Source organism: Lithobates pipiens, unplaced genomic scaffold (genome assembly GCF_037356315.1).
Source record: "Lithobates pipiens isolate NorthernLeopardFrog02 unplaced genomic scaffold, aLitPip1_a1.2 Scaffold_35, whole genome shotgun sequence".
NCBI classification, from domain to species: Eukaryota; Metazoa; Chordata; class Amphibia; order Anura; family Ranidae; genus Lithobates; species Lithobates pipiens.
The window spans coordinates 4,920,649-4,932,987 of NW_027507811.1; the positions used below are offsets into that span (position 1 = coordinate 4,920,649).

Sequence of the window (12,339 nt, forward strand, 5' to 3'; positions counted from 1 at the left end):
GAATGGGTTAATATCCCTCCTGCACTGCTCCATTCTACACAGGAATCCAAGGGTGGGGGCTCGTAGCGCTACAAGGAAAAACTAACAGGCTCCTCTAGCGGTCTCCTCGCATTCTCCTGGCTGTTCCTTTCTATATATTAAGCTCCAGCCACCCTCATGGATGCCAAACATTAAAGAGGAAGTAAACTCATCAACTCATTCATTCCCTGCAAAGGTAAAGCATAATGCATAGTAGTCCATTATGTGTCACTTACCTGACACAGGAGCCAGCGATGTCACCGCTATCCCCTGTAGTCCGGCGCATCCATCTTCTTGGTGGGTCTCGCTCCGCCGCTGTCGTTCAGCGAAGCCGCAATGACATCACGCACGGGAGCCGCCACGCGTGGAATATCGCCGTTGACGGGTGCATGCGCCGTAGACAGCGGTGCCTGTCTTTCGGCAAATATCTTCTAAACCGTGTAGGTTTAGGATTTCTTGGACCTACAGGTAAGCCTTAATCTAGGCTTACCTGTAGGTCAAAGTGTGTTGTAAGGGTTTACAACCACTTTAATCCACATACACATACACATTTGGGACATGACATTACACCTGCAGCCCTTTGCACCGCAAAGCTTCAGCAGCTGAGCTAAACCCTCAGGGGTCTCTCACACTGTCAACCCCGAGTCACAACCTCCGTAAACGCTTGTTGCAAGGTCCCGTCTTCCCAGGGGCGAACAGCTCACCTGAGTGAGGACACTCAAGAGGTTCCGAGTTCCCAGAGGGCCAACAGCTCACCTGAGTCAGGACACTCAAGAGGTTCCGAGTTCCCAGGGGGCCAACAGCTCACCTGAGTCAGGACACTCAAGGGGTTCTGAGTTGCCAGGGGGCCAACATCTCACCTGAGTCAGGACACTCAAGAGGTTCTGAGTTCCTAGGGGGCCAACAGCTCACCTGAGTCAGGACATGCAAGAGGTTCCGAGTTCCTAGGGGGCCAACAGCTCACCTGAGTCAGGACACTCAAGAGGTTCCATCTTCAGAGGGGGCCAACAGCTCAACTGAGTCAGGACACTCAAGAGGTTCCGAGTTCCTAGGGGGCCAACAGCTCACCCGAGTCAGGACGCGCAAGAGGTTCAGAGTTCCCAGGGGGCCAACAGCTCACCTGAGTCAGGACACGCAAGAGGTTCAGAGTTCCTAGGGGGCCAACAGCTCGCCTGAGTCAGGACACTCAAGAGGTTCCGAGTTCCCAGGGGGCCAACAGCTCACCTAAGTCAGGACACGCAAGAGGTTCCGAGTTCCTAGGGGGCCAACAGCTCACCTGAGTCAGGACACGCAAGAGGTTCAGAGTTCCTAGGGGGCCAACAGCTCACCTGAGTCAGGAAACTCAAGAGGTTCCGAGTTCCCAGGGGGCCAACAGCTCACCTAAGTCAGGACACTCAAGAGGTTCCGAGTTCCCAGGGGGCCAACAGCTCACCTGAGTCAGGACACGCAAGAGGTTCCGAGTTCCTAGGGGGCCATTAGCTCACCTGAGTCAGGACACTCAAGAGGTTCCGAGTTCCCAGGGGGCCAACAGCTCACCTGAGTCAGGACACTCAAGGGGTTCTGAGTTGCCAGGGGGCCAACATCTCACCTGAGTCAGGACACTCAAGAGGTTCTGAGTTCCTAGGGGGCCAACAGCTCACCTGAGTCAGGACATGCAAGAGGTTCCGAGTTCCTAGGGGGCCAACAGCTCACCTGAGTCAGGACACTCAAGAGGTTCCATCTTCAGAGGGGGCCAACAGCTCAACTGAGTCAGGACACTCAAGAGGTTCCGAGTTCTTAGGGGGCCAACAGCTCACCTGAGTCAGGACGCGCAAGAGGTTCAGAGTTCCCAGGGGGCCAACAGCTCACCTGAGTCAGGACACGCAAGAGGTTCAGAGTTCCTAGGGGGCCAACAGCTCGCCTGAGTCAGGACACGCAAGAGGTTCAGAGTTCCTAGGGGGCCAACAGCTCGCCTGAGTCAGGACACTCAAGGGGTTCTGAGTTGCCAGGGGGCCAACATCTCACCTGAGTCAGGACACTCAAGAGGTTCTGAGTTCCTAGGGGGCCAACAGCTCACCTGAGTCAGGACATGCAAGAGGTTCCGAGTTCCTAGGGGGCCAACAGCTCACCTGAGTCAGGACACTCAAGAGGTTCCATCTTCAGAGGGGGCCAACAGCTCAACTGAGTCAGGACACTCAAGAGGTTCCGAGTTCCTAGGGGGCCAACAGCTCACCTGAGTCAGGACGCGCAAGAGGTTCAGAGTTCCCAGGGGGCCAACAGCTCACCTGAGTCAGGACACGCAAGAGGTTCAGAGTTCCTAGGGGGCCAACAGCTCGCCTGAGTCAGGACACTCAAGAGGTTCCGAGTTCCCAGGGGGCCAACAGCTCACCTAAGTCAGGACACGCAAGAGGTTCCGAGTTCCTAGGGGGCCAACAGCTCACCTGAGTCAGGACACGCAAGAGGTTCAGAGTTCCTAGGGGGCCAACAGCTCACCTGAGTCAGGAAACTCAAGAGGTTCCGAGTTCCCAGGGGGCCAACAGCTCACCTAAGTCAGGACACTCAAGAGGTTCCGAGTTCCCAGGGGGCCAACAGCTCACCTGAGTCAGGACACGCAAGAGGTTCCGAGTTCCTAGGGGGCCATTAGCTCACCTGAGTCAGGACACTCAAGAGGTTCCGAGTTCCCAGGGGGCCAACAGCTCACCTGAGTCAGGACACTCAAGGGGTTCTGAGTTGCCAGGGGGCCAACATCTCACCTGAGTCAGGACACTCAAGAGGTTCTGAGTTCCTAGGGGGCCAACAGCTCACCTGAGTCAGGACATGCAAGAGGTTCCGAGTTCCTAGGGGGCCAACAGCTCACCTGAGTCAGGACACTCAAGAGGTTCCATCTTCAGAGGGGGCCAACAGCTCAACTGAGTCAGGACACTCAAGAGGTTCCGAGTTCTTAGGGGGCCAACAGCTCACCTGAGTCAGGACGCGCAAGAGGTTCAGAGTTCCCAGGGGGCCAACAGCTCACCTGAGTCAGGACACGCAAGAGGTTCAGAGTTCCTAGGGGGCCAACAGCTCGCCTGAGTCAGGACACTCAAGAGGTTCCGAGTTCCCAGGGGGCCAACAGCTCACCTAAGTCAGGACACGCAAGAGGTTCCGAGTTCCTAGGGGGCCAACAGCTCACCTGAGTCAGGACACGCAAGAGGTTCAGAGTTCCTAGGGGGCCAACAGCTCACCTGAGTCAGGAAACTCAAGAGGTTCCGAGTTCCCAGGGGGCCAACAGCTCACCTAAGTCAGGACACTCAAGAGGTTCCGAGTTCCCAGGGGGCCAACAGCTCACCTGAGTCAGGACACTCAAGAGGTTCCGAGTTCCCAGGGGGCCAGCAGCTCACCTGAGTCAGGACAAGCAAGAGGTTCCGAGTTCCTAGGGGGCCAATAGCTCATCTGAGTCAGGACACGCAAGAGGTTCCGAGTTCCTAGGGGGCCAACAGCTCACCTGAGTCAGGACACTCAAGAGGTTCCATCTTCAGAGGGGGCCAACAGCTCAACTGAGTCAGGACACTCAAGAGGTTCCGAGTTCCTAGGGGGCCAACAGCTCACCTGAGTCAGGACACGCAAGAGGTTCAGAGTTCCTAGGGGGCCAACAGCTCGCCTGAGTCAGGACACTCAAGAGGTTCCGAGTTCCCAGGGGGCCAACAGCTCACCTAAGTCAGGACACGCAAGAGGTTCCGAGTTCCTAGGGGGCCAACAGCTCACCTGAGTCAGGACACTCAAGGGGTTCTGAGTTGCCAGGGGGCCAACATCTCACCTGAGTCAGGACACTCAAGAGGTTCTGAGTTCCTAGGGGGCCAACAGCTCACCTGAGTCAGGACATGCAAGAGGTTCCGAGTTCCTAGGGGGCCAACAGCTCACCTGAGTCAGGACACTCAAGAGGTTCCATCTTCAGAGGGGGCCAACAGCTCAACTGAGTCAGGACACTCAAGAGGTTCCGAGTTCCTAGGGGGCCAACAGCTCACCTGAGTCAGGACACGCAAGAGGTTCAGAGTTCCTAGGGGGCCAACAGCTCGCCTGAGTCAGGACACTCAAGAGGTTCCGAGTTCCCAGGGGGCCAACAGCTCACCTAAGTCAGGACACGCAAGAGGTTCCGAGTTCCTAGGGGGCCAACAGCTCACCTGAGTCAGGACACGCAAGAGGTTCAGAGTTCCTAGGGGGCCAACAGCTCGCCTGAGTCAGGACACTCAAGAGGTTCCGAGTTCCCAGGGGGCCAACAGCTCACCTAAGTCAGGACACGCAAGAGGTTCCGAGTTCCTAGGGGGCCAACAGCTCACCTGAGTCAGGACACGCAAGAGGTTCCGAGTTCCTAGGGGGCCATTAGCTCACCTGAGTCAGGACACGCAAGAGGTTCCGAGTTCCTAGGAGGCCAACAGCTCACCTGAATCAGGACACTCAAGAGGTTCAGAGTTCCCAGGGGGCCAACAGCTCACCTGAGTCAGGACACTCAAGAGGTTCCGAGTTCCCAGGGGGCCAGCAGCTCACCTGAGTCAGGACAAGCAAGAGGTTCCGAGTTCCTAGGGGGCCAATAGCTCATCTGAGTCAGGACACGCAAGAGGTTCCGAGTTTCTAGGAGGCCAACAGCTCACCTGAATCAGGACACTCAAGAGGTTCTGAGTTCCCAGGGGGCCAACAGCTCACCTGAGTCAGGACATACAAGAGGTTCAGAGTTCCCAGGGGGCCAACAGCTCACCTGAGTCAGGACACTCAAGAGGTTCCGAGTTCCCAGGGGGCCGACAGCTCACCTGAGTCAGGACACGCAAGAGGTTCCGAGTTCCTAGGGGGCCAACAGCTCACCTGAGTCAGGACACTCAAGAGGTTCTGAGTTCCCAGGGGGCAAACAGCTCACCTGAGTCAGGACACGCAAGAGGTTCCATCTTCCCAGGGGGCCAACAGCTCACCTGAGTCAGGACACGCAAGAGGTTCCGAGTTCCCAGGGGGCCAACAGCTCACCTGAGTCAGGACACGCAAGAGGTTCCGAGTTCCTAGGGGGCCAACAGCTCACCTGAGTCAGGACACGCAAGAGGTTCCGAGTTCCCAGGGGGCCAACAGCTCACCTGAGTCAGGACACTCAAGAGGTTCCGAGTTCCCAGGGGGCCGACAGCTCACCTGAGTCAGGACACGCAAGAGGTTCCGAGTTCCTAGGGGGCCAACAGCTCACCTGAGTCAGGACACTCAAGAGGTTCTGAGTTCCCAGGGGGCAAACAGCTCACCTGAGTCAGGACACGCAAGAGGTTCCATCTTCCCAGGGGGCCAACAGCTCACCTGAGTCAGGACACGCAAGAGGTTCCGAGTTCCTAGGGGGCCAACAGCTCACCTGAGTCAGGACACGCAAGAGGTTCCGAGTTCCCAGGGGGCCAACAGCTCACCTGAGTCAGGACACGCAAGAGGTTCCATCTTCCCAGGGGGTCAACAGCTCACCTGAGTCAGGACACTCAAGAGTTTCCGAGTTCCCAGGGGGCCAACAGCTCACCTGAGTCAGGACACTCAAGAGGTTCAGAGTTCCCAGGGGGCCAACAGCTCACCTGAGTCAGGACACTCAAGAGGTTCCGAGTTCCCAGGGGGCCAGCAGCTTACCTGAGTCAGGACATTCAAGAGGTTCCAAGTTCCCAGGGGGCCAACAGCTCACCTGAGTCAGGACACGCAAGAGGTTCCGAGTTCCCAGGGGGCCAAAAGCTCACCTGAGTCAGGACACGCAAGAGGTTCCGAGTTCCTAGGGGGCCAACAGCTCACCTGAGTCAGGACACTCAAGAGGTTCCGAGTTCCCAGGGGGCCAACAGCTCACCTGAGTCAGGACACTCAAGGGGTTCTGAGTTGCCAGGGGGCCAACATCTCACCTGAGTCAGGACACTCAAGAGGTTCTGAGTTCCTAGGGGGCCAACAGCTCACCTGAGTCAGGACATGCAAGAGGTTCCGAGTTCCTAGGGGGCCAACAGCTCACCTGAGTCAGGACACTCAAGAGGTTCCATCTTCAGAGGGGGCCAACAGCTCAACTGAGTCAGGACACTCAAGAGGTTCCGAGTTCCTAGGGGGCCAACAGCTCACCTGAGTCAGGACGCGCAAGAGGTTCAGAGTTCCCAGGGGGCCAACAGCTCACCTGAGTCAGGACACGCAAGAGGTTCAGAGTTCCCAGGGGGCCAACAGCTCACCTGAGTCAGGACACGCAAGAGGTTCAGAGTTCCTAGGGGGCCAACAGCTCACCTGAGTCAGGACGCGCAAGAGGTTCAGAGTTCCCAGGGGGCCAACAGCTCGCCTGAGTCAGGACACGCAAGAGGTTCCGAGTTCCTAGGGGGCCAACAGCTCACCTGAGTCAGGACACGCAAGAGGTTCAGAGTTCCTAGGGGGCCAACAGCTTTTTTTTTCTATCTCGTACGTTCTCTGATTGCAGTACGAAGGGTGTTATATATTTTATGACTTGTAGATGTGGAGCCTTCTATATTGGAAAGACTATCCGAGAGCTTAGACAGAGGATTGGTGACCACCTATACTATTCAGAAAGTGGGAAACTTACCACAATTGGTAGACATATTGGCTTTTACCATCGTTTTGACACCACAGTGATCCAATTCTTTGTCCTCGAAGTAGTCTCTCCAAACCCTAGGGGTGGAAATTGGGATCGAACGATCCTACAGAGGGAAACTTTGTGGATCGAACGACTCAACGCCACCCTACCACCAGGTCTCAATGAGACAATTTCTTACAAACCGTTTTTATAATAGATGATGTTTAACATACCACCCAAAAAACCACCCCCCCCCCTTCTTTCCTTTCCCCCTTTCCTGTTCCCCCCCCCCCCTCTTTATACCTTTAAATATGGTTACCTAAGTAATTCTCTGGTGTACGTTTCTTCTTTTTTCTGGGGGACTATATCCCCTGGTTATATATATATATATTTCTCTGTATATTAAAAATGATGTATATTATGTTATATTTTATGGATATGTTTTTTGTTTCCCTTGTTATAATTTCCCTTGTATGTGGGGAGATGTGCTTTGATCCCTAGGGTTGAGGGACAATGTTTTGCGGGTGGTATGGAGTGTCCTTAACTTTTTCCCCCCGGTGGACATGTGTTCCCCCTGGTCTGGACGAACTATTCGCCCGACTTGCAAGGATTAACCTCTGGATCATTGATCCGTCAGTGTTTCCCTTGCGCACTGGCGCAGTAACAGTATAGTACTGCACCTGCGCAGTGTGGGGTAACAGACCACATGACGTTCGGACGCCGCCGGGATTGGACGTACGTCCGACGTAGTGGTTGCTAGGCAATCTGTTCTGGCGCTCTATCAGACCGCCGGACGCACCTGCGCAGTAGCGACCGTTTAGTACGCCTGCGCTGTGCGGAGAGGCGGACCACACGACGTCGGACGCCGCCGATTTCCGGCGGACGTCAGACGCTATGTGTGTTGGGGAGTCTATTTAACGGTCTGTTTGACCGCCGAATGGACAGGTTCGCACGGACTCCATCAGGGCTGTATTAGGATATTGTCCCCGCTGACAGGTAACCACTTTATATGATGTTACTTACTTATGAATTTATCCAATTTTTCCTCTGACGCTTTGGCTTTATAATGCCCGTCGGCCTTTTACCCTGTCTATATTCAAATGTTTTATATACCTTTTGCAGTATTGATGGCCATTAAGCTATCTAACAGTGGACCTGGTATCTGATACTCAGCGAACGGTACAATATCCTTACAAGCTTGTTTAACCAGCTCAACCTTGATGTCCTGTCTTTACACGATTTCTTGATTGGCTTGTTGGTAAGCCGATTCGTTCTTATTGTAACCCTCTCTGGAATTAAGGATCCTTATTGGGGTGAAGGGTTTCTTTCTTTTCCTCCTTTCACACTGCTCAATCCACATGGATACACTTGATTATTCACGTTTGGTTTGCTAATAATTTTCACACATTTATATTAAATAGTATGGTTTAATCACTTTTGACCTTATACCTCTGGTAATTATATGTAGTCACCTGGAGCATTTCACCTTCACTCCCCCCCTTCCCCCCCCCCTTTTTCCCTCCCTTCCCCTCTCCCTTTCCCCTTCCCTCTTCTTTCCCCCCCCTTTCCCCTTTCTTCCTTAATTCAAGATATACCCTTCCTAATTGATAAATTATTATAATATTATTTATCCAGAGCCGGCGTTTACCAATCCCCCATGTTCACCGTGGGGGGACTTTGCGGATCTCCTTACCTGCAGCCTGTTCCTTGAAGTAGGGTGAGCTGACCTCCTCTTTTAAACATATAGGGAATTTGTGTATGTAAAATCAATAACATTATGATAACTGTATTGCTTATATCTTTACATGTGTGTATTATCTAATGACTGTGATACTTTTATATAGATATCCTCCTGAAGAAGCGGGCCTTTTCCCGCGAAACTAGTCGAGGAAATTTATTGTGCACTCTCTACGGTTGAATGTTCCCTATGGAGAACCCGTCAGGAATACCTCAACTGTGATGTGCATATTATTGTACTCCTTCAAGTGATATTTCAGTGTTGTTTTGTTTTATATCTTTATTAAACATTATATTGATTTTAAATTTTATTAGTGTTTTTCCATTACCAAGTACCGGTATAGTCCAATCTATTATATGGCCGAATGGAACTACATATGGGGTTGGTGTGAGCGACTACCCGGTATTCCCATTTAAGCCCTCTTTCCTTTAACAGCTCACCTGAGTCAGGACACGCAAGAGGTTCCGAGTTCCTAGGGGGCCAACAGCTCACCTGAGTCAGGACACTCAAGAGGTTCTGAGTTCCCAGGGGGCCAACAGCTCACCTGAGTCAGGACACGCAAGAGGTTCCATCTTCCCAGGGGGTCAACAGCTCACCTGAGTCAGGACACTCAAGAGGTTCCGAGTTCCTAGGGGGCCAACAGCTCACCTGAGTCAGGACACGCAAGAGATTCCGAATTCCCAGGGGGCCAACAGCTCACCTGAGTCAGGACACGCAAGAGGTTCCGAGTTCCTAGGGGGCCAACAGCTCACCTGAGTCAGGACACGCAAGAGGTTCCGAGTTCCCAGGGGGCCAAAAGCTCACCTGAGTCAGGACACGCAAGAGGTTCCATCTTCCCAGGGGGTCAACAGCTCACCTGAGTCAGGACACTCAAGAGGTTCTGAGTTCCTAGGGGGCCAACAGCTCACCTGAGTCAGGACACTCAAGAGGTTCAGAGTTCCCAGGGGGCCAACAGCTCACCTGAGTCAGGACACTCAAGAGGTTCAGAGTTCCCAGGGGGCCAACAGCTCACCTGAGTCAGGACACGCAAGAGGTTCCGAGTTCCTAGGGGGCCAACAGCTAACCTGAGTCAGGACACGCAAGAGGTTCCGAGTTCCCAGGGGGCCAACAGCTCACCTGAGTCAGGACACGCAAGAGGTTCCGAGTTCCCAGGGGGCCAACAGCTCACCTGAGTCAGGACATGCAAGAGGTTCCGAGTTCCCAGGGGGCCAACAGCTCACCTGAGTCAGGACACGCAAGAGGTTCCGAGTTCCCAGGGGGCCAACAGCTCACCTGAGTCAGGACACTCAATTGCAATTGTACTTCCAGTCTGCTGAGTCGCAATCCTTCAGGATGACAGACACTGAACAAATAATACACAGTCGGCAGAGATCCAGTGGCAGGTAAGTTAAAACAGCCCCAGGTGAGGAATAACAGTTACCTGCCTCTGGACAACCTCCAGGAGCCAACAAGACCAGTGACCAGACCAGACAGAAACAAGTCGTACAGTGGTAAGTATAAATATGCTTACCGCACTGTTATGCCGCGTACACACGATCGGAATTCCGGCCAGAAAAAGACAGATGAGAGCTTTTCATTGGAAAATGCGACCGTGTGTACGCTCCATCGGAATTTAGCTGTCCGAATTTCCACCAGCCAAAAACTGAGAGCATGTTCTCAATTTTCCAGACGAAAAAACTTTCGATCGGTAATTCCGATCGTGTGTATGCAATTCCCGACACGCCAAAAATCACGCATGCTCAGATTCAACTACAAGACGGAAGCTATTGGCTATTGAACTTCCTTTTTCTAGTCTCGTCGTACGTGTTGTACGTCACCGCGTTCTAAACGATCGGAATTTGGTGTGACCGCGTGTAGGCAAGAAAGCTTGAGCGGAATTCCGTCGGTAAAACCATCAGAGCTTCTTCCGACGTGAATTCCCAATAGTGTGTACGCGGCATTAGGGTTGCGCAGGCCCTCTTGGTCTGTCTCGGCCAGCCACTCAGTCCCTGGGTCACGGTCTCCCTTCGGTCGAAGCCTGGGGGCCCCATGTTGTCGGCGCCAGGTGTGAAGGATCTGAACCTCAAACGGGTTCAAGGTTAGATATCTGCTGATGTTCCTAATTATAAAGTGAAGGTGTGCGTTGCACGCCAGGGAGCAATCACACTGACATGTCTGCTCAGTTCCATTACTTCCTTAACAATGTTTATTGCAGGGTGGTGCCCAATGTTTTATACACAAAGAGCAATAGAGCTATACGTCACTACTATGTAATTGTGGTCAGCAGTCTACAAGGCACATCTTATTGGCTGAAATACAGGAATTATGCAGAAACGGGATTGGAGGCTTGGCTGAAGCTTGTTCCCTCTTCACTTCCTCATACTTCTAATGCGGGGGCGGTAGGGTGCAGGCGCCATCTTAGTCCCGAAACAAAGCTAATCTGTATACTATATAATGAGTTGCATAGAAACATGTATACACATAAGAAAATAGGCATTTTCCGATTATCATTACGTACATCACATTCCTCCACAGTTTGTGGAACTCAGCATACCCTGGAGAGCTCTGGAGACTCCGTGTCCAGCTCCCTTGGCCCCTCTTCTGTGTAAATCACCCTGTGTCCATTAGGGGCACAGAGTGACTGAGAACCCCACTATGATCTGTGCTATTTAGACACACTGTACAGCCACACTGGAATGTTATATATATTGTGTGTTGTCTAATGCTGTTGTGGACTCTTTGCTGTGATCGTTTGGGGTGTGGCTGTATTCCAGTGTTCTATTGTGTCTGTCTGCCTTGGATATTATGGGATGTGTATGTAGATTAGCTGTGAGAGTGATGGAGGCGAATTCCTCCAACAGCTCTCCCTGTTGATAAGACCGTTAACCGATGAGAGGTTTGAATACACCTGACCTCCGTGTCTATTGTGATTGGACAGTTTACCCCACCCTGAATCCAAGGGTGGTGGGGGGGTTGTCTCTGAGTTGTATATCTGTGGTAACATGTGCTTGAATAAAGAAGTTTTGAAGTTGTTGTTCACCTTACACTGAGTTACGGCTGGTGATTGGGTGGGCTAAAGGGTCTTAGATAGTGCTGGTTCTGGTCAAAGGAAGCATTTACGGTAAGTGGTGGGGATAACGTGTTTCGTCCTGGAAGACGACGTGAGAAAACAGACCTCTTGCAAGAGTTTACACCACAAAATGTACTAATGTGCACATTGATATTACAATTGTACTTTTATGGTAACAAGGGGCGTAACATAGGCAGGCTAATTCTAATACAAGGGGCGTAACATAGGCAGGCTAATTCTAATACAAGGGGCGTAACATAGGCAGGCTAATTCTAATACAAGGGGCGTAACATAGGCAGGCTAATTCTAATCAGGACTGGAAAGAATGCAAAACATGTCATGAAAACATTATTAGTGCCGTGTGCAATACATACAAAATACAATACAATTCTATACACAACTCACACATTTCCTTTACACATTCATTCTACAAAGGTTTTATAGAAACAGACCTGTAAGTGTTTGTGAAATCTTCCCCCCACAAAATGTACTCAGCCAATGAGAGGTAAGGACTCCCATTTTTATTTTAAAAGGCCCAAAAGACAGCTTTTTAAGTGGTGGGGGTTAACGTGTTTCCTCCTGGAAGACGACTTGGGTAAAAACAGACCTCTTGCAAGAGAATAATAGACCTCTAAGTCTCCATACCACAAAATGTACTCAGCCAATGAGAGGTAATGACTCCATTTATATTTTAAAAGGCCTAGAGGATCGCCTTTTAAGTGGTGGGGATAACGCGTTTCGTCCTGGAAGACGACTTGAGAAAACAGACCTCTTGCAAGAGTTTACACCACAAAATGTACTAATGTGCACATTGATATTACAATTGTACTTTTATGGTAACAAGGGGCGTAACATAGGCAGGCTAATTCTAATACAAGGGGCGTAACATAGGCAGGCTAATTCTAATACAAGGGGCGTAACATAGGCAGGCTAATTCTAATACAAGGGGCGTAACATAGGCAGGCTAATTCTAATCAGGACTGGAAAGAATGCAAAACATGTAATGAAAACATTATT

The 12,339-nt window shown here is 51.8% G+C and overlaps 2 protein-coding genes across 2 annotated transcripts in view; one reads left to right on the plus strand and one right to left on the minus strand.

Moving 5' to 3' along the window:
• Window positions 1–12,339, plus strand: part of LOC143955908 (uncharacterized) — an 865,587-nt gene that overhangs the window by 88,304 nt on the left and 764,944 nt on the right. The window lies entirely within an intron of this gene.
• Window positions 1–12,339, minus strand: part of LOC143955348 (uncharacterized) — a 316,606-nt gene that overhangs the window by 55,118 nt on the left and 249,149 nt on the right. The gene's annotated exons all lie outside the window — the stretch shown is intronic.